The following is a 19,874-nucleotide window of genomic DNA, read 5'->3' on the forward strand; positions in this document are numbered from 1 at the left end:
ATGTCACACTGAGCATGGCTTGAGCATATAAGATGCCAAAGTCTGTCTCTACAGTGACATGCATTCTCCAAAACAAAGCCACATTGCCTAATAATGCCAATGCCTATGGAATAAGCATTGGAATACATGAGTCTATGGGGGTCATTCTTATTCAAAGCACCATACAGACCTACCTCCCTAAGATGGTTCAGGTGCTTCTCAGTATGTTTCCACAGCACTTATATTCATTTATCAAGGAATTTATCATATGCTCTATAACTGTCTAAATATATGATTTTGTCTGTCACTGGGTATTATGTTCTCCAGGCCAGAACCTTACCTTGTACTGTTCTCAGTTGAGAACAGTGACATTTCAAATATCTAGCACAATGCTGAGCATATACCAAGCTTCTAAGAATTCTGTATCGGGTTTCTAAATAGCTGTACAATGGTAACCTAGGAAAATGCAATCGATACATCAAAACCTGAGGATATTCATTACCAGATTTAGAAATAGAGATAGTATCTAATGTAAGCCTGTATTCCATGAAGAAAATCTGCATACAGAAAAGGAAGGGCTAGAAAGGACTGATTAATGCATGAAAAGGTAGATAGAAGAAGGTTCCAGAGTGATACATATTCTCTCACTGGTCTTATAGAGCAAGTCATAAATGGACTAAAATATTAAACACAGAAAAGTAAAGAAGAATATAGGGGAAGACATGAACCACTGCAGGACTGCCTCCTCCTTTTGACTCACCAGATAGTAAGATTGCCACTTACTATAGACTCCATAGATAAGTTCAAAAGACTCTCCTCATGTGCTTCATTTATCTGTCACCTTTGTTTACTTTGTTCTCTATACTTCACTAATTCAACTTGACATAATCAGGACATGACCGTGAGAAACAAGATGACATGTTTTAAATATTTTATTTAATAAGAAAGTACTGGGTGTAGATTTCTGTTATTTTTTATTAGGAAAGAGTTTGAGACTATCTACCATCACTCATAGGGTTAGCATGAATTTATAATACAATTCTGTGAGACGTGTACAGTAGCTACACTTTAACTAATGGAAATTGCTTTAGAATTACATTCATTTTTAATGAGTTGTAATGAACTTTTCTTTTCCACTGATCCCAGTTAGAAAGTAGCCCTTTAAGCTCCTTGCAATCTAAGAGAAACATGCCCACCTATGATAACTCATAATAATACTTGTTCAGCCAAACATGTTTTGGCTTTGCTACAGCCTCTTGCATGTGACATATTCCTATACAACATGTGTGTTCCTTGGGGTCTTGTTCTCCTTTATTTTGAGGAGAAAGATGCAAAACTTTAAAAATCAACTTCTATGATAGAAAACTAAGCATATATGAGGGGGGGAGTTCTGCTCTCTTTATGAAGCTCAGAGCTCAGTGAGGAAAATAATAGACAAGTAGTCTATTTATAGGTCTTATATACTTCATCCGCTTTCCAGAGACAGAAATCTTATGAAAACCAAAGAAAAATTCTCGATATGCCTTCTGGAGTACTTTAAAAGCAATCATTGGAAACACAAGGATTTCTTCCCATGGCATCTTCTATCACTGCCCACTTCAGATCAGTTGTTCTCTGTCACGAAAGGAGAGACTGTTGGTCTTGTTTATACACTGAAATAGCCTTCTTTCTTCTAGAGAAATGTTGAGTTTCTATCTTGGCAAAAGAGGAGAAGTGCATAATGGATTAAGCAAACTGTCCGTACCCAGAATACTAACAAGAGTAGTCCCATCTTAATTTCAACTGTTAAAGAGGAATTGTTTGGGAGGTACTACTTTTAAATACTCATGTGAATTATAAACTGCAACCATCTATGAATGATAAAGTACTTAAGGAAAACACAAGTCATTATGTTGCTTATTATGGCTCACACAGTCAGCAGGCTTCTGTAAGTGACTATGCGGTCAGCAGGGAGTAATGTCCATGACACCTCAAGCATGGCCCAAATTGCCTAACCGATGACCAATGACTGATCAGAGTTCTATAAATATCATTAAACCCTGACATGGAACATTGCTTACTTTACCTCTTGAGAAAATGAGTTCACTTGCTTTCTTAGTTTCTTCTCTTATTGCTGTGATAAAATAACCCAACAAAAGCAACTTGTGGAAGCAAGAATTTATTTTAGCTCACAGTTGAAGGTATCACCATGGTGGAGATGCCAGAGTTTGGAGAACTAGAAAGAGTTGGTTACATCATCTCCAGTCAGAAAGCAGGACCAATCAATGTGTTCATCCCGATGCTCATCTGTTTTTCTCTACTCTTAGACCATCCAAGATCCCCTATCCAGGGAATAGTTTCACTGACAGTGAGTCCCTCTTCACACCACAATTAATGCAATCAACATAATCCTCCAGAAGCAGAGACCCATTTAGTGGGTATCTCTAGCTTCTGTCACTCTGACTACACTAACAAACACACTTTCTCTTTAGTGCTGATGGTGGCTGAACTCCATTCTCCTTCAGGGTGCTATGTGCCAAGCAGCAAAGAGGATTTTTCTCTATGTTCAGGAGCCAGTTGCAAAATTTGAATTTTCTTGCCTATCATTCTAGTCTATAAATATAGAGCCCAGCCATCTGTTGATTCTTCACATGTTCAGGTAGCATAAGGAGAAGTGAGATTTAACTAGGGACTGGAGTCCTGTGGAGCTCTTTGACTTTCTTTTTAATTGCCCCTGGGGCCAAGGAATAAAGTTTCCAAGCTTGAAAATAACCAGAAGCCCTGTGTCCTCTCCATGGATCTATGTTCCTGCCTGTTACTGCCTTGTTGCCACAGTCTTAAATGTTAGTGTCTAATTTAATCTAGAATGTTCACCCACCACTTGCTGGATTCTGAGAAATTGGAGGAATGTTATACAGCAAAAATCAATGATTATTCTCGAATACCACCTTCTCAGAAATTGCCCATTATCTCACTCAATGAAGGTTTTTAAATGTGTATTCTGTCAGTCACTCCTGTGAGCTTCAGAAAACTGAGGTTCAAAAGCACAATTCTCTTCTTCGGAAATTTAGCATTTAACAAAGGCACGACAGACACACAAAAGAAAATTTAAAAAAGGCTGCCTCTATCTTAGATGTCTGTGTGAATTATAGAAGAATCATGAGAAATGAAACCCAGAAATTTCTTTGGGGAGGGAAGCAAGGATGCATTCATAAAGAAAAGGTTAGTGCAAAACCCATAGAAATGAATGTATTCCAGTGTGCAGAGTCAGGGATACTGCAGGTAGAAGGTGTGGCATGTGTTAAGAGGTGAGCTGCACTGTAAGAGCACCTTTCTGTTACAGAATGTTTTAGAAGAAACTGGGGTGGTGAGTGAAAGGGTTAGTGCCACCATCTGACTGAGAAGTTTTACAGGAGCTAGGAGGGAGGTTGTCATTAGGAAGAGTCCTGTTCAACTGTCTTTTACTTTACCTGAGTTTCACCACACAAACAAGGCAGCAGCACACTTGACTTTTATCCTCATTAGGCAGACAAGATCCGTGGAATGTCAATCTGCCCAAGGTCTCCTCTAACTACTGCAGTTGGTTCCTAGTTGGAATACTGTACACTTTCTCCTTCCCTGAACTCTATGGACAAAAGCATGTGTTTCATCTCTGGCATATAACCAGGAATCTCTATGCTCCTTGTGTCTGAAATACTCGGTGGATCAGCAAGGTTTATAAAGGATTAATCATGATTTGGAAGTTCTGATTCTAGGAAACCAGATGATAGCTGCTTAGAGAACCAATCTTGACTTTGTTGAATGAGGGTACTCATCCAGCAGATGTGCTTGGGTTCTAGAGACACTCAGTGCTTCAGCAGAAATAGAAAGAGTTATTTCAGAAAGAATGTTTAAAGTATATTATAAGAGAATTAACCCTTGGGTAGCATCCTTTGAAAAGGCGTTCAGAAAAGGAACCCATCACTGATAGATCAAAGCCCAATTTCCCTGCTGGACAATGTCTTGTGAAACAATGATATATGTGGAATATAGCCTATGGGAAACGTAAGTGCCCCCTGTTGGCTGATCCTCTAACAAACCGATTTGTGGTTCCAGACTGTTGAAGACATGTTTTGTTTTGTGTTTTACATGCTAACTACCTCAGAGCAGGTTTCCACAATGAGCTCTGAATATTTCTTGCTGCTTGTTGTCATTCTTTGGAGTATTTGTCTTGTTAAATAAAAAACAGTAACAAAGGCAAGGAGGACTTACTTAGTAGGTACAATTTTATTTTCTCTTTTGTAATAGGTCTTCCAATGGGACTGCCCCTTGTTTCTCAGCATATAAAACTTGGAAATACACAGGCAATGGTAAATGTGATGTCACTAAGTCTATTAAAATATTTTGGTGACCTGTGAGAACAAGAAGTGACATTCTTCCAAAACAAGAAGTGGCACCAACAAGACATAAGAAGAGGTGTGCACAAATCCCTCTGCCTTTGGAAGATGCTTCCACTCCAGAGGGATTTGATTACAGCATGCTTCTGCCATCAGTTGCCCTGTTGGACTTACTTTGCATAGAGGGATTGGATTTGGGAACTGTTTCGAATGCAACCTGTAGACGGAAGTTTCTGTCCCTCCCAGTCCTGCAGTCGTTCAGTCCCAAATATACACACAGAGGCTTGTAGTAATTATAAACTGCATGGCCTATTGCTCAGACTTATTACTAACTAGCTTTCACAACTTAAATTATCCAAAAATTCTTATCTATGTTTAGCCACGTGGCTTGGTATCTTTTGTCAGTAAGGCTTTCTCATCTTACTTTCTTTTCGTATGGCTTGCAAATAAGTCTCTGCCTTTCTTCTTCCTAGAATTCTCCTAGGTCAGTTGCCTCACCTATCCTTTCTATATGGCTACTGGCCAATCAACATTTTACTAAACCAATACAAGTTACAAATCTTTACAGTGAACAGAAACATTATCCCACATCAGAACACAAAAATACATATAAGTGGGAATCCACATTAATAAAATATACCATGGAAAACATTGCAAGATGTCATAGGAGAAAATCATTTCAAGCTAATCTTGGGCAGTTTTGAGAGGCTGGACTCCAATGGTGACGGTGTTTTCTGAGATGGAACACGACATGGGTTGTAGAGATCATTATGTTTTAAGATGTAAATGTCCAACCCCAAACTGGACTGGAAATTTCCTCTTTGAAAACCTTCGTGTTCTCCATGGCACAAAAACACACGTGCACATACATGTTTATTTTATTCTCTCATTCAGGCATCATGTCATCATGGACTGCATGATGGGGGAGCGTACAGGTTGGTGTGGTAGACACGGTCCCCCAGGGAAAAGATGATGCACACAAGGACCCAGCTTGGCCTTGCTCCAGGTTGTTCCAACAGTGTGTATGCAGCAAACTAATAGGCATCAGGTCTTTGTGAATTTTAGAAAGTTGAATATTTAAGTAGGTAAGACCAACAATATCAAAGAATGAATAAAATACCTATAATAAGGTAAAATGTGATGAGGTCTTTATAGAAAAAAAAAACCACAGGTCAAGGGAGAGAGAGGAAGTTGAAATGCTTTTTGTTTGTTTTGAGGCAAGGTCTTGTTCTTTTACCACAGCTGACATTGAACTTGAAATTCTCCCATTTCAGCCTGAGTGCTGAAACTACACAAAACTATAGGTATGTTCTACAATGCTGATTTGAGAGGGCTATATTTTATTATTTTTTTGAATTTTATTTGATAACATGTCTATTTGTATGCATGATGTACGTGTATGAACATAGGTATCATAGTTCACATGTGGCTGTCAGGCAACTTTTGGGAGTCAATTCTCTTTTTCCCCCTTTATATGGATTCCATAATCAAATTCAAGTCTCCAGGCTTGTGCCACAAGCAACTTTATCTGTTAAGTCATGATGTCAACCCATGAGAGATTATTTCAAATGAGTCACCTCTAAGGTAACATTTAAGCCAAAAGAAAGTGATGAAGTAGAAGCCTGAGACTGTAGAAAGGGAAAACATTCTAGCTATCAGGACCAGCAAGTAGGAGGGACCCAGTCTAGACATTCTGAATAAGTGGACAGGAGCCAAATGGGAACAGTAGAAATGAGGCAGGAGAGAAGATAGCCAGCTTTGGGGCATGCTTACTCTGTTTATACATATGTAAGTAAGAGGATGATATGGCCAGAGTACTGCCTCGGGATGGCAGGTATTAAACATAGCAGCCGAAGAGGGTCCTTTGGCTCTCCAGCTGCCAGAATTTTCAGACAGACATGTATCTAGTACAAGATGATGAATGTGGTACCACTGTGGCGTGTGTGGTGTCTGGTAACGGGTCCTGCCCCTATATGGAAGCATCTCAAACCAAAGCCATCACCTGGTCACCCTTTGTGTTTCCCACAGCACCTCGGGAGCAAACGTTAGGAGGCTGACAGATTCAGAAGAGATGCATAGTGAAGAGGCTTATAAAGCTGGATGACGTGTGGTCACACACCACCCAGCTAACACGGAAGTGTCATGTGCATATAACAACTCTTGGTTACAGAAAACATACAGTTTTCCTCCTGTTTAATCCCATCCCGGGGAGAAAGAGGATCTGCGGACGGAAGTGTTCCTATATTGTATGGATAACGCTATAAGGAAAAGTCCCAGTCTAGGAGATACGATTAAAACAAAACAAAGCAAAAAAAAAAATCACTTTTTCTTCTTAAGTAATGAATACAGAGTCAGAATCCAGCTCACAATTGCAATCTGCTGAGTCATTTGCCACTTGAAATGAATTGAGGGCTGTTAAAGGCTTTATAGACGAATTCATTAAATATGTATTGAGCCAGCTTAAGATGGAAATTGTTATAAAAACTGGCAAAAGTTCAAACAGCAAAATGGTTCAGTTTATGATAGAGATATTTTACTCCCTCCCGGATTCCATGTTCCATTAGTCCATCTGAATGGGCAAGGCAGGAGTCATCCCCGCATGACATGGTAATCACGGCAACTGCTCATGTGGCTGCTCAGGGAGCCAAGGAAAACATTGTGATCCCAGCCAGGTGTTCCCGTGCCCAGGGGGCTCCATACGCTGCAAGTTCTGCACATTTACCTAAGTGCTGACACCCGATTGCCTGCAGGGGGGATTTGAGACCACTGGAATAAGCAGACTTGCAAGCAGAGGAGTGCATATTTCAGCCAGCACATGCAGACATGCAGGCACATCTGTAGGGACAAGCTTTTGTGCAAGGTAATACGGGCCTTGGGGAATGTGGAAGACGTGAGGAAGAAGGGAGAACTGAACAGGCTGTGATGAAAAAGCGAATGGCTTTGAGTGAAACAGGGCCTGACTGGCCTTGCAAGTGTGGCACTCATTAATCCGGTGTCTATCTTCAAGTTGGGTAAAACAGCCTGGTGAACATATGTACCCGTGTCATACTGAAAAGTATCTTTGCTTTGTGGCTGCCATATAGGTGATACAGGCACCTCAGGTATAATGTCTGAATGTATTGCTGGGATCATGAAAAATTATGCTCTGAAAATTAACAAGGATGAAGAAAAATGAAGTTGGCTTCAGACTACCCAGACTGTATAAATGTGATAATCAAACAAGTAGAGATATATCAGCAATTTAAACAGCTAAAAATCCTAATAAATAACAAGTAAACATATGCTTGTAAATGGAAAAGCAGGGAGTGAGAGGAACTGTGGAAACACTTGAGTTTCGAGTTCAGGTCAAAATGCACCACACTACAGAATGTAGAATGAGATAATAGTAAGCCCAAATAAAAAATTTGGCGGACATGAGCATCACTGTGCTTTCTATAGTTCCCTATGTTTTTCTGACTTAGTGTCCTTCCTGTTATGCTGCTGTTACCTGGCAGCACAATACTTAATGTGTATTTTCTGCCTCTCCTTATCTCACTACCTTCCGTGAGTGAGCTCCTTTGTATTATCAAAAACAATCTGGAGAACACACTGTGCTTACTGTGTACTTCTGAATGTTGTACTCTGATGTGGGATTCTCCTCTGTATGCTATGAATACCATTGGTTAATAAAGAAACTGTTTTGGGCCTATAGAAAGGCAGAACAGAGCTAGGCAGAGAAAACTAAATTGAATTCTGCAAGAAAGAAAGCAGACTCAGAAGATGCCCTGTGGCCGCGCCAGAGACAAATGCTGGATGCTGGATGGAACCTTACCTGGTAAGCCACAGCCACGTGGAGATACACAGATGAATAGAAATGGGTTAAATTAAGATGTAAGAGCTAGCCAATAAGAAGCTAGAGTTAATAGGCCAAGCAGTGATTGAATTAATACAGTTTCTGTGTGATTATTTTGGGTCTGGGCAGCCAGGAACAAACAAGCGGCCTCAAAAACAGTGTTTAGAATATTTGAGGAAGAGAATAAGACCAAGAAATCTAGAAGCCTCAAAACCTAGTTCTGCATATATTATGTTGGGGTGATTCCCTGGTGATTCACCAGTGTCAGAATGATATAGATAGTAGTTCTGTAGAAGAGTCGGCATCCATGGAAAAGAGTGTTGGAACACCTAATTGCTACAGAGGAACAGCAATGAATGAGAATGCATCAAATTCTCAAATCACAACTTGATTCCAAAGCCAAATCAGCAACCCCATAGTAAAAAGGTCAGATTTCAGAAAGAAATATGACATAAAGGATCTTGATAAATTATCCTGTTTTATACTGGAACTCTACAAGAAAACATTTTTATGCTCTGGTCTTGTTTAGCTTTGGATATTATAATAGGGTCACCATAGATTATCACTTCACATCTGATCCTTAAACTCTAAATTTAAACTTGTGGCAGTGATAATGACAGTAATGATAAGAAGAACATGTGTTTTGTGTTTAATAGCAGATTATTTATGAGATATGAATTTCTGACTACAGGAATTGGGAAACCATGATGGGATCTCTTCTCTAACCTCTAACTCACTGTGAATAATTCCAGTAGCACCCCCTCTATTGACAGTTATTTCTACTCAGTGGGGCTGGGTCACCCAAACCTCCCTAAACACAACCCTTAGAAGATAGGTATTAATGGGTGCTATGCTAAGAGCTAACAATCATTGGCCCCAGATTTGGTACACTCGATGCCCAAGTTCCAAAGGCCAGGATGCTCAGATAACAGCAAAGCACCAAGGGGTAGCTTATTCTGGCGGTGGAAAGATCATAGAGGGATGAGCCCTTAGAGAAGTCTGAAATAGAAGTTATCCTGGCAGAGAAAAACAGAAAGTGGGATCATCCAGAACAAATGAGAGAAGATGATATAGCCTAAGATAGCATGGTAAAAGTAAAAGAGAGAGATGCAAAACTTTCAACATTACTGAACTGTGACGTGCAAGGCAGGAAGTGTCAGCACGTATTGATCACACATAAGGCCTGCCTTGCAGTTCAGAGGAGTTTGTATCTAATCCTTTAGCCTATCATTTGTACAAATGACTGAATCTGCTTCCACAGATTCACTCCAGCTGAATAAATGCAGACTTCTTCTTGCCATCATCCCCCAAGCAATGGATGTAGAGTTATTCTACATAGCATTTCCATTGAGTGAGGCATTTCAAGTGGTCTGGCAATGTTTTAAGAATTGGGGTGGAAACGTGTGTATGTAGGATGCAAACCCATCATGTGGACTTGGCCACTTGTGTAAGTTCTGCTTTGGTGTCAGGTTACTGGACCCTCTTCCTGAGTCTGAGCCCTGGAAGCAAGCTTCTGAGCAAGATGATGTCAGCTGAACTCTCAATGCAAATTGCACTCTGCTCCTCACGTGGCTGCTATTTTTAGCCAATACAGTATGTGATTTCTCTCAAGGACAACAGGAATGTTCATAAACTATGCATAGGTCATGATGGTACTTAATGGAGAAATAACCATTTGTTAACAGAGCATTAAATGTTTAACAGTCCATTATCATAAAACCCTTTTTTTTTATTTTGAGAATAGTTTCTAATATTCATCTTTCTACTCAACAGCAAAGTATTGTAGTGTTGAAATTCAGAAAGGCACCTGGTCTTTTGACCCTTCCAGAGCTGAGCAGCTTTTTCACCTGAGTCTCTGGAAATGTCAGGCTTAATCACTCTGTAATTATCAGTTACACAGTCAGCTGTATCTCCTCCCAGATCCTTTACATAAACATTTAGAACAATTAGAGGCAGATCACTTTATGATTCCATTCTGAGTATAGTTGGGCTGTGTGCCTTCCTTGTTAAATAGGGAGGGACCTCTGCCCATGGCCGGCTCTGTTTGAGATACCTAGGAAACACCGTGAAGTCCTGGGTTCTATGTCCGCATCTATGTGCATAATTTCTGGCTTTGGAGTCAGGTTTTTACCTCTATATATCTCAGCTAGGGGAACTGAGAGAAAAGTTGGTAGAAACAGGAGGCCAAAAAGAGAAAGAAGTGGGTGGTGTTGCTATCCAATGCTGTGCCAATCAAGCTGAGAAGAGCTGCAAAGGAGTAGGAGCCAAAACCTCTCAGAGCCAAGTTCTTCCTCCTCCATGGCCAACACGTTTGAGCAGGACTCGTGCTGATGCCAGGAAAAATGAAGGCAGGGTTGCTGGGCAGAGTGGCAAAGGTGGTCAGCTTAGGAACTTTGCACGCTGGAAAAAAAAAAAAAGAGGGGCCATGTCCTCTCCTTAGGCCCTGCCTGAAGCTGATTTCATCCCCTATTTTGAGACAAGCATTGTAGAAAATAGAATTATAAGGGATTACTACTCCCTCTCATGAGGTAGCGCCTGACCTTCATTCCCCTGAGACAGAGACTGAGAGCTTTGCCTTGCAATGCTTTGACCAGAGAATGGAATGAAATATTCATCATTACAGAAACTTCTGTCCATTCTGTTTCCCATAGTACTTGTGTTTCCTTTTTACGCTATTCCCAGAGGCCTTGGACAGAGTATTACTGAAAGATAAATAATAATTACGATAGTAGAGAGGAAAACAGATCCAAAGTTGGCCTTGCCTTTTAAATTAGTCTAATGAGTGACAGTCATTTATCATGGCCTTTTAGAATTTCACCATGGCAGAGACATTAGTGATCGGTGAGCTAACTTATGACTTATCTGTTTTTCACACGAGGAAGCAAACTGTGGTTACAGGATTTTCCCAAAGTAACAGCTTTCAATGGCAGCAGACTATTCTAGACACAAGGTATTCTAGAACAGAGAAGTTTCATGATTAGCCTTATTTGTTATCAATAACAATCAGAATAATAGCAATTACATTTCTCTGACTAAACAGCTTGAGGTAATTTTGTATTTGAACTGGAAAATGGTCAGCAGAGGTCTAAGAAAAATGAGGGCGGTTACATGTGAGTATAGGCCTTCTTTCAATTCTGAAGTGGTATGATTGAAGCTTGGGGGTTAATATTAACATTTCTGGTACAGCTGAGGATGGGTATAAATTAATGTCATGTACACACACACATACACACACACATATATGCATTATTATTTAACAGAGCTCAGCTTCATGCATTTATCATATTGGTAAAAATAAAATATGGAGGCCCTTAGTAATAACATTATTCATGTCCCTGACACATTGAGAAATTTTGTATCAATTTGCATTTGTCTTTCTGAATCTCAGAGGCAAAACAACATCTTTACCATGAGTTATAAGTCAGAATACCCTGATATCAAAACATGCAAAATTTAAGATCCCAACCCCTTTAGGTTTAATAGACTTATTTATATCTCTGAATCTTCTAAAGACCTTTCACATTGATTAAATTCCGTGTGTTAATTTATCAATGTAAGTCTGTTTTAAAATAAATTTCTAGACTTGCATATCTATTTTAAAAAATAAAGTGATTTTAACAACTTAATCACATTCCTATTTAGACGACCTGTGTAGGCGTGGAGTTAATACTTTTCTGAAATGAGGGGATGGTGGAAGGGGCAGTTCGCTTTACTGATATTCACTGCAGAACTGTGTTAGGCACCGTTTTGTTTGTCTTGTTGATACCTTTCCTACATCTTTTCTCACATTTTCTTTCAAGAGACATTTAACCAGGCATTTGTTTCCCGAGCATCTTGCTTTAAGAACACAGTGGAAATGACTTGAAGGAAGTTATTTTCTTCCTTCCTCTGTGATGACTTAACCTGTAGATGGCTATCATTCACATAAAAATAATAATGATTCTGGAAAAATCTTGATAGAAACCTCTGGTGCCTTCTATTATTCAGCACTACATCCAATTAACAGAAAGTGTTATAATGATCAAATCCAGGGACTTTTATTTAAGGGAATAAATATTTAAATTAAAATGCCCACTTGTTGGTCTCATGCTTGTAACATAACCATTGTGCTTAGAAAGTGCTTAGAAAATATTTTAATGAAGAAAAATTTGGAAATACTACAGTCTGAGATGCCTAGGGGCATGTTGCCCTTGGAAACTTCTAAGTCCTGTGTGAAACTGTCCAGAGTGTGGATTGTTCTCTATCGAAGAGGGTGGCATGCTCTATCTACTGGGACCAGATCAATTGGAATGCCTGGATGTGTGGACTTAATTTGCCTCCACAGTGGTTTGCAAGCAAGAATTAATGGGAGCTATAATTGCTAATGTAGTTTTGCCTTTGCATCTGCATTTGCGTGTGTACCAAGCAAAGTGTTTGCATACGGATATTGCCTGAGTTGATTGGCATGGGTCTACTCTAGAGGGCTTGGAAAATATTTGATTTCTTCTTCAAAGAAACTGGAAGACAAAGCCTATGAAAGGAATGTATAATTAAGATAATTAATTCTATTGCATTTTGAGTTTTTTCTTTATAATCCTGATACCAGACAGGAAAGCCTAAGAAGTTTTTTTCTTTAGGGGTGGGATATGGCTTGGGTGGATTATTTTAATCCTGTTGGAAAACCGATCTTTAAAAAAAGTGTAAGGGTGACAAATGGTTATAAAGTCAACTGTGGACCAGATCTTCTCATTCATTTGTTTGTTTGCTTATGTAATTTGTATTTTGGACTGCTCACTGTGGTCCAGGCCCTTCCTTAGGCATCACACACATAGCTATGAATAAAACTATCAAAAGACTGACTCTCCTGTAGCTGACACTCTTCTGAGGAGAAAAGCCCTGTTAACCATGCAGTGTTCATTTCTAGGCCAAATTTAGAATAATTCCCAATGATGACCAAGAAATACATATTTCTGGTTCATTTTGTTTTCCAACCACGTAGATGCATTTCCTATTCAGATGCTAATTGTTTCATTTGTCCCCGGAAGAATCCGAGCCATCTGCCCCTTCAAATTTGACTTGTTAAGAGCTGAGTTAGGGCTTTCTCTGTCTCCAGCTCCCTGTTTCCTAAGTCCACAGAGTGTGAACCAAGCAGACACTGCTGCTCCATTGCCTTCTGTTTGGCTTATTACCAACATGACCTCTGGATCTCTTTCAGTCCCAGCTCCAAATAAATTTAAAACGTGAATCCTTGGGCATCAGGCATTGAGAAAGATTATGGAGTCTGCACTTGACCTCATATCTTTTCATTCCAACTTTATAATAGACAAACTAGATCTGAGAAATGCCTTTCTCAGTCTTAGAGGACTGAAGAGGAAGAATCCATGCAGCAGAAAATGAGCCTCTAGTTTTTAAGGTAGGGGAGAGCAAGGGTTGAGGATGCAGGACTGGGCTTTGGGCTGTGCTTTAGAATTGAATGAAGGGTTAACATAGAACAGACTTTAATAGGAATAGGGTTTGTGGCATTTGTAGATGTTGCTTCCATCTCTTTAACCCCATAATGGTCCTATGAGGAGAAAAGAGACAGACCCTGTATTGTCAGAATTTCTGGCCTTGGCTTTGTCTCAGCAGCAGGAGAGATTCTCTTAAAAGAGGACACAGAACCTTCTGGAGTCCTTGCTCAAGGCACTGACAGTTGTTATTATTCCTTCAAAGAGAAAAGGGAAAAAAATTCTGCACAAAATATGTTCCTTTCTTGGACTTAAATCCTTTCTAGCCTGAAAGGCAAATGGGAAAGGTAGAACTAGGTTTTCTCTTATTGAAGTTTTTGATTCATCTCTCCACTTCGCTGAAACAGTAAGTGCATCAACCCATGTCCCCGCAGTCCACTTAATGCCGCCCAACACGAGGAGCATGTAGCCATGTGACTGCTGTTTCAGACTCTGATCTTTAACAAAGAAAACACTCTGTCTACAGAGCTGACACATGAACAATGGTTGCAGTGCTAAAAAGGGAGTGGATACGCACATGCCTTCCTTTGTTTTGAGTTGTTTTAACTGAACTACAGCTACATCCAGGGAGGCTCTGGGCTCTACAGAACTTGAAGCCTGTGTGTCTTTGGGGAAAAACGTGCAGTCAAAGTTTCAGGCAGTGTAAAGTAGGAAATGAAACTGGAGATAGGGAGGCAACAACAACCTTCTGAACATACAACCACTAGTCTTTTCTCCAGAGGAAACTGAGATGAAGCAAGCAAAGTTCTCATTTAAGCCTCTGTGTTTCCATGCACTGCACTGACTCTCTTTGCTGACCATCCACCACTCCCTGGGCCATGTCATCTACGGCACAGTAGTGCTCAAGGGAGACCAATTCTTGGTCATGTGGCACTTTTGTCATCATAGAAGAGACAGAGTATGCAGAGAGTTGTTGCAGGGGGAGGCTGCTTGTTCTTCCCAGCTGCCCGGCTAGCTCAGTTGGTAGAGCATGGGACTCTTAATCCCAACTTTGCAGTTTGAGACCCACATTGGGCACCAGATGATGAAGTAAGTCACAAAACAATCCCATACCACTTCAGAATTTTGAATAATAAAAGAATTACTTATTTAAGGGAAAAATTTACAGATCACTGCCCTAGATAATAGCCCTCTTCACAAACAGGAACTGAGTCTAACAGCCAGAAGCAGGAGTCAGAAGCAAGAGAACGGGCACATGGTTACTGCTACTTTTAAAATATAAGAGACCACACCCAAGTGGGTTGGTATCTTAAAGGCTATTGGTTGGAGGAGCAGAATGTGTTCCCACAGCAGAGAGTTACACAACGCATGACTTGTTTTCCATTGTATAAAGTAGTCAGAATTCCAAACTGCATTGAAAGCATTTGGTATGTTTAGAAAGGTGTCCATGAGCTAACATTATTAAAGATGGTCAGAGCTGGTGTGGTATATTCGTTATCATATGCTGATATACACAAACCCATACATGTAAAGTCCTTTACATATCTTAATAAATATTTACTGGAGAAAAAAATAACTTACTAAATTCTGAGCCTTAATCTGCTGTCATATAGAGTCAGTTCACCTTTTCACTCAATTAAGAGAGTTTTGACCAAAAGGGCTTCTGGACAAGCAGGATGAAGAGTCAGAGGCAGTATACAAGCCGGAGCTCATGGAATATCTATTGCCTCAAGCTTAAAAAAGGATGAAGGCTCCATCACCACTCTCTGTCCCTAAGAAAAAAAATCAGTAGAAGCCCAGTGGGCAACTATGCACTTGACCTTTCTGAATTGGTTATGAAGAAGTAGTACTAAGGAGAAATTCTGCTCCCAAAAAAATCTCCATGCTTTTTCCTGTGGAGGAAGCCCACGAGACTGGGTTACTGTTGCTTGGAATGCTATACTAATCAGAGTCTAAGAATTTAGCCTAGATTGTCTAGGGGTAGACTTTCAGTTAAAAAGAAACAGGCAGAATGGGTGGTGGCACAGTAGCTCTAGGTGCTTGCCAGCCATATGAAAGGGAGGGTTTAAAGGTGATCTTTTAGCCGGACGGTGGTGGCACACGCCTTTAATCCCAGCACTTGGGAGGCAGAGGCAGGCGGATCTCTGTGAGTTCAAGACCAGCCTGGTCTATAAGAGCTAGTTCCAGGACAGGCTTCAAAACCACAGAGAAACCCTGTCTCGAAAAACNAAAAAAAAAAAAAAAAAAAAAAAAAAGGTGATCTCTAGGTTTACGGAATGATTAGAATCCAGACACACAGCACCCAAATCTGAGGGCATCAAACATTTGAAAGGCAGGCCTGCCTTCCTCCTTCTAAAGAGGGGGAAACTCTGACCCTTGTACCAGCAGGCTTGCTAGTGCAAGAAGGAAGTTGATACTGAGAGGGAGAAACACAAAAACGAAGAGAAATGTAACTTTGGTTGTTGCTTTGGTTTTACTTTCTAAGTAAAATCAGAGGTAGAGTCTCCTAATGCAAATGTGATTTGTAGCAGCTATCCCATAATCCCATTCTTATCCTTTACTACTTTTAGTGTCCCTGTGTTTTCCAGTTATTCTTTTAAGCCAATAGCCAAGGAAAACAGTGGTAATTAGCAGAGCTTCCAAAGATGCACCAAGTCATGGAAAGATCATTCTGAGTTGGTCAAAAAAGATTTTCCAATTCTCTTGGGCCTTAAAAATTTGATATTTATGTTTCCAGATTCTCATCCATAACTGGTCTTTAACAGATTTTTGCTTAATCATGAGAAAAAAGAGCTTTATTATACTTATAATTCTAGACACCACTATTGAGTAATAAGATGAAACCCCAGTTTCTAACATGCTCATTGACTGAATTTAGTTTAACCTACAGACTGACAAGCTTAGAGATATTTTGGAATTAAAAAAAAAGTGAGACTATTACAAGTAATAGCATAAGAAAACAATTACACTTACCTACTTCCACTATCCAAAACAACTGTTGAGGCCCTCTATTTATAATTTCCCAGGGTCTATCTACATGCAAACATATTTTACCAATTGTAATTTACATATTGTTTTGCATTTTTCTTCTCTTAAGATTATATTTCAAACACTAAGAAAAACTTCCATTTTGGAAAGCCATAACTCTGATATTACCTTGCTGTAGTCTGAAGAGGCATTTACTGCCTGAGGAATTCTAACAAATCATTTCAGACTTCTGTCAGTCTCCAATGGCACCATTTAGAAAGAAGTGGAGATAAGAAATAAAAAATAATGTAACCCTCTGAGGGGAGAAGACAACAGAGTTGCCAAGTGCTGTTGTCTGACGAGACATCTCTGGAGAGGCTGGGATGAAAGCCACACAAATTACTAAAAGCCATTTAAGAAATTGGAGACCCTTCAAGTGTGGGAGAAAGGAAGATATGAACGATAGTGTGGTGTGGAGAATTCTCTTCTTTTCCTCGAGAATGCGTGGTAAAGGTGGTTAGTTAAGTGGCTTCATAGATTTTTCAAGCAAAATGTTCTGGGAAAGAGAGGATGTGTTAATCACATTGCTATGCTACTGCAGGTTATGTGTGGGCTGTGGCCTGCACAGTTGAAGGTTCCTGAGGCAGGGCCCTCCTTATTTCTGCCTCCATCAGCCCTTTGTCCTTGTCTTAACCTTGACAGAAAGCGTCTTTACATGATTTGTGACTCTCACGTCCTTGCTGCTTCTAAAATACTTGTCAGTCCAGTCCAGATGCCTAACATAGTGACACAGCAAACGAGCATGTTTTCTTCGTTTACATGTAGATGCTTGCACAGGTTCCCTATAAAGTCAGGAGAGGAGGACAACGAAGACGACATGTCCACCTTTTTGGTGTTCTTCCTTTAGGCTGGTGTTTTGTTTGGAATGTGACTTGTAAGGAGTGGATATCCTCCAACTGTTAGCATAGAGGGACATCTCAGGCTAAAACCCTTTGCCTTTGTAACTTAACACAAAGTTTGTCCTAACTAATAAATCGAAGTGATGGGGAGAAATGCAAAGAGAAAGTCAGTCTCTTTCCCTGTTGTCTTGTATCTTAACTCTCCTGATTTGTTTATAGAAAGGTGTTGTCAGGGTGATGAAAGCCCTACTAGCTTCAGTTCTCAAAAACATCCAAGAATGATTTCCTCACGTTTCAGGCTTGTGGACTGTGCGGTGTCTCTATGTTTCCTTGTTATTTCTTACTCCTGTGTCATTTCTTACAATATGGGCTCTATGGATAGCCTCCGAGTGTCCCGTCAGTGCTAGCACTGAATAGTTCCTGTGATTTATTGGTAGTTGGTCCAAAGGAGCAAGGGAAGCATCTTTAGGTAGAAAGCGACTAGGTAAAGGGTAAAGAAAGTCAACGCATTGAGAGTTTACCATTGGATGAGTGCCATTTACAACATGGTCTCTCTCTGATCCCCACCAGTTCTTAGTTATGGGACTGAAATGGCCATGCTATCGGCTTCCAAATGAGGGCATGAGTCAGGGATATTAAGTGGCCCACATTTTCCAACCAAATACTTTACAACCAAAGCATAAGGGACCCACAGGAAATGCATGAGAAACCCCTGACGTCAGGATGGAGTGTGGGGGCGGGGCTGTGGTTGTGGGGATGGCCCAGCAGTGATTATCTCATCCGCACAGACCTCAAAGGGAAAGGCCATGATCAGGCGTGGCCAACATGGAAGATATCACCTGCAGTTCTAGTCTCTTAAAACTAGCCTTAAAATGACTACTTCTGTAGCCTTAAAATTACTATTTCAATGACTGAACTGTATTTCAGTTAAAGATTAAGGCTGTTTTTATCCCACTGTTTAACCGTAATAATGTTTCAGAAACATTTGTAGGGAAGATTTAGTTACTTCCTATCACCAAGTTCCACCTCTTAGCCCCTCAGACTCTCAACATATGGAGAACATATGGTAAGGGACAAAGCTACTTGAGACCAAATTATGATTTATTTCTCTAGTAAGTTTCTTTTTGGAATAGGTTAAATATGTGCCATATTGATTTCACAAACATTCAGTGTTTTCCCCCTTCTCTTTCCCCTTCCTCGTCTTCCTTCTCATTCTTCTCCTGCTTCTGTCCCTGTTTTTCTTCTCAGCATCCCTCTCTCTGTGTGTCTGTCTGTCTCTCAATATGGCATTCACTGTTGACTCACCTTACAAATAAACACACCTCTGAATCAGTTGTCACACACGTTAGCATAATGCCACACTTACATGTCATTAATTTGATAAAAAAATCTATACATTTTCAGCTGTATTTGCCACATATAAAAAAGACATTCCATATCTATAGAACTTTGGAATGTAAAGCCTTCAATTAGACACTAATTATAATTAGAAGATAAACATGGAGCGCTGTGTTAGAGGACAAGCTAGGCGTGCCATTCACTGTAACAAGCTTGTCATGCTAAGCTGATGGGAGTCTTTTCCTGCTGGATGAGAGGGACAAACAGCCCTTTGATGCATGCCATTGTCCTGATTGACCTATGTCTTCACGACAATCAGCTCCAATCCGAAAGCTTATGATCTGAGCACTTTTTCCTTTACTATCCCCGGAGAATTAGCAGAATGAATTATATTGATGATTCCAAGGTTGTATCCCACAGCTGCCACTACAGGTTCAGAGCCAGGAGGAGCTTCCAGAATATCGTCCAAGTCTCGGAGTTTTACCCATGCCCTTCTGATGGAGGTCACCTGGTTTATAACAGCGATTTATTGCAGATTGGATCTGTCTGGTTTATTGTTCTGCTACAACCTTCCTACTGATTTCCCCTCTTAATTGAACGATCTGATGATCACAAATAGCCTTAGGGTTTGGGCAGTCACTGGGGACTAAAAGGAAGAGAGAATGTAAAGGTGGCCAGCTGCAGGGATTCCTTTTTCCGCCTGCATAAGGAAGATAATGCCACCCTAGGCTATCCAAGTCTAAGCCTGTACTGTATGCATGTAGGAATGGGCTCTCCTGATAGGTAGAAGCATCTGTCCTTCTCACTTGTCAGGGACGTGACTGATCTGAGGGGAGCAGCTGGCCACAATTACAGCTCTTAATCAGCCTAAATAGATCCCAATAAAGGTAAACCCTTGATGCCCTAGCTGGTTACCTCCTGACCACTGCCCAGCACTCGACTATGAGGTGTTCAGTTGTATAACAAACCTCTCCCTTCCAGAAGCCACAGCCCTGGCAAGCTATGGCTGGCTTGGTGATATGCATTTAAGTCATCCAATGGGCCTCAGCTTCATTTCCCATTCAAGATTGCTTCATCC

Source organism: Alexandromys fortis, unplaced genomic scaffold, assembly GCF_014885135.2.
Source record: "Alexandromys fortis isolate MF-2015 unplaced genomic scaffold, M_Fortis_MF-2015_v1.1 scaffold_168, whole genome shotgun sequence".
Taxonomy (NCBI): domain Eukaryota; kingdom Metazoa; phylum Chordata; class Mammalia; order Rodentia; family Cricetidae; genus Alexandromys; species Alexandromys fortis.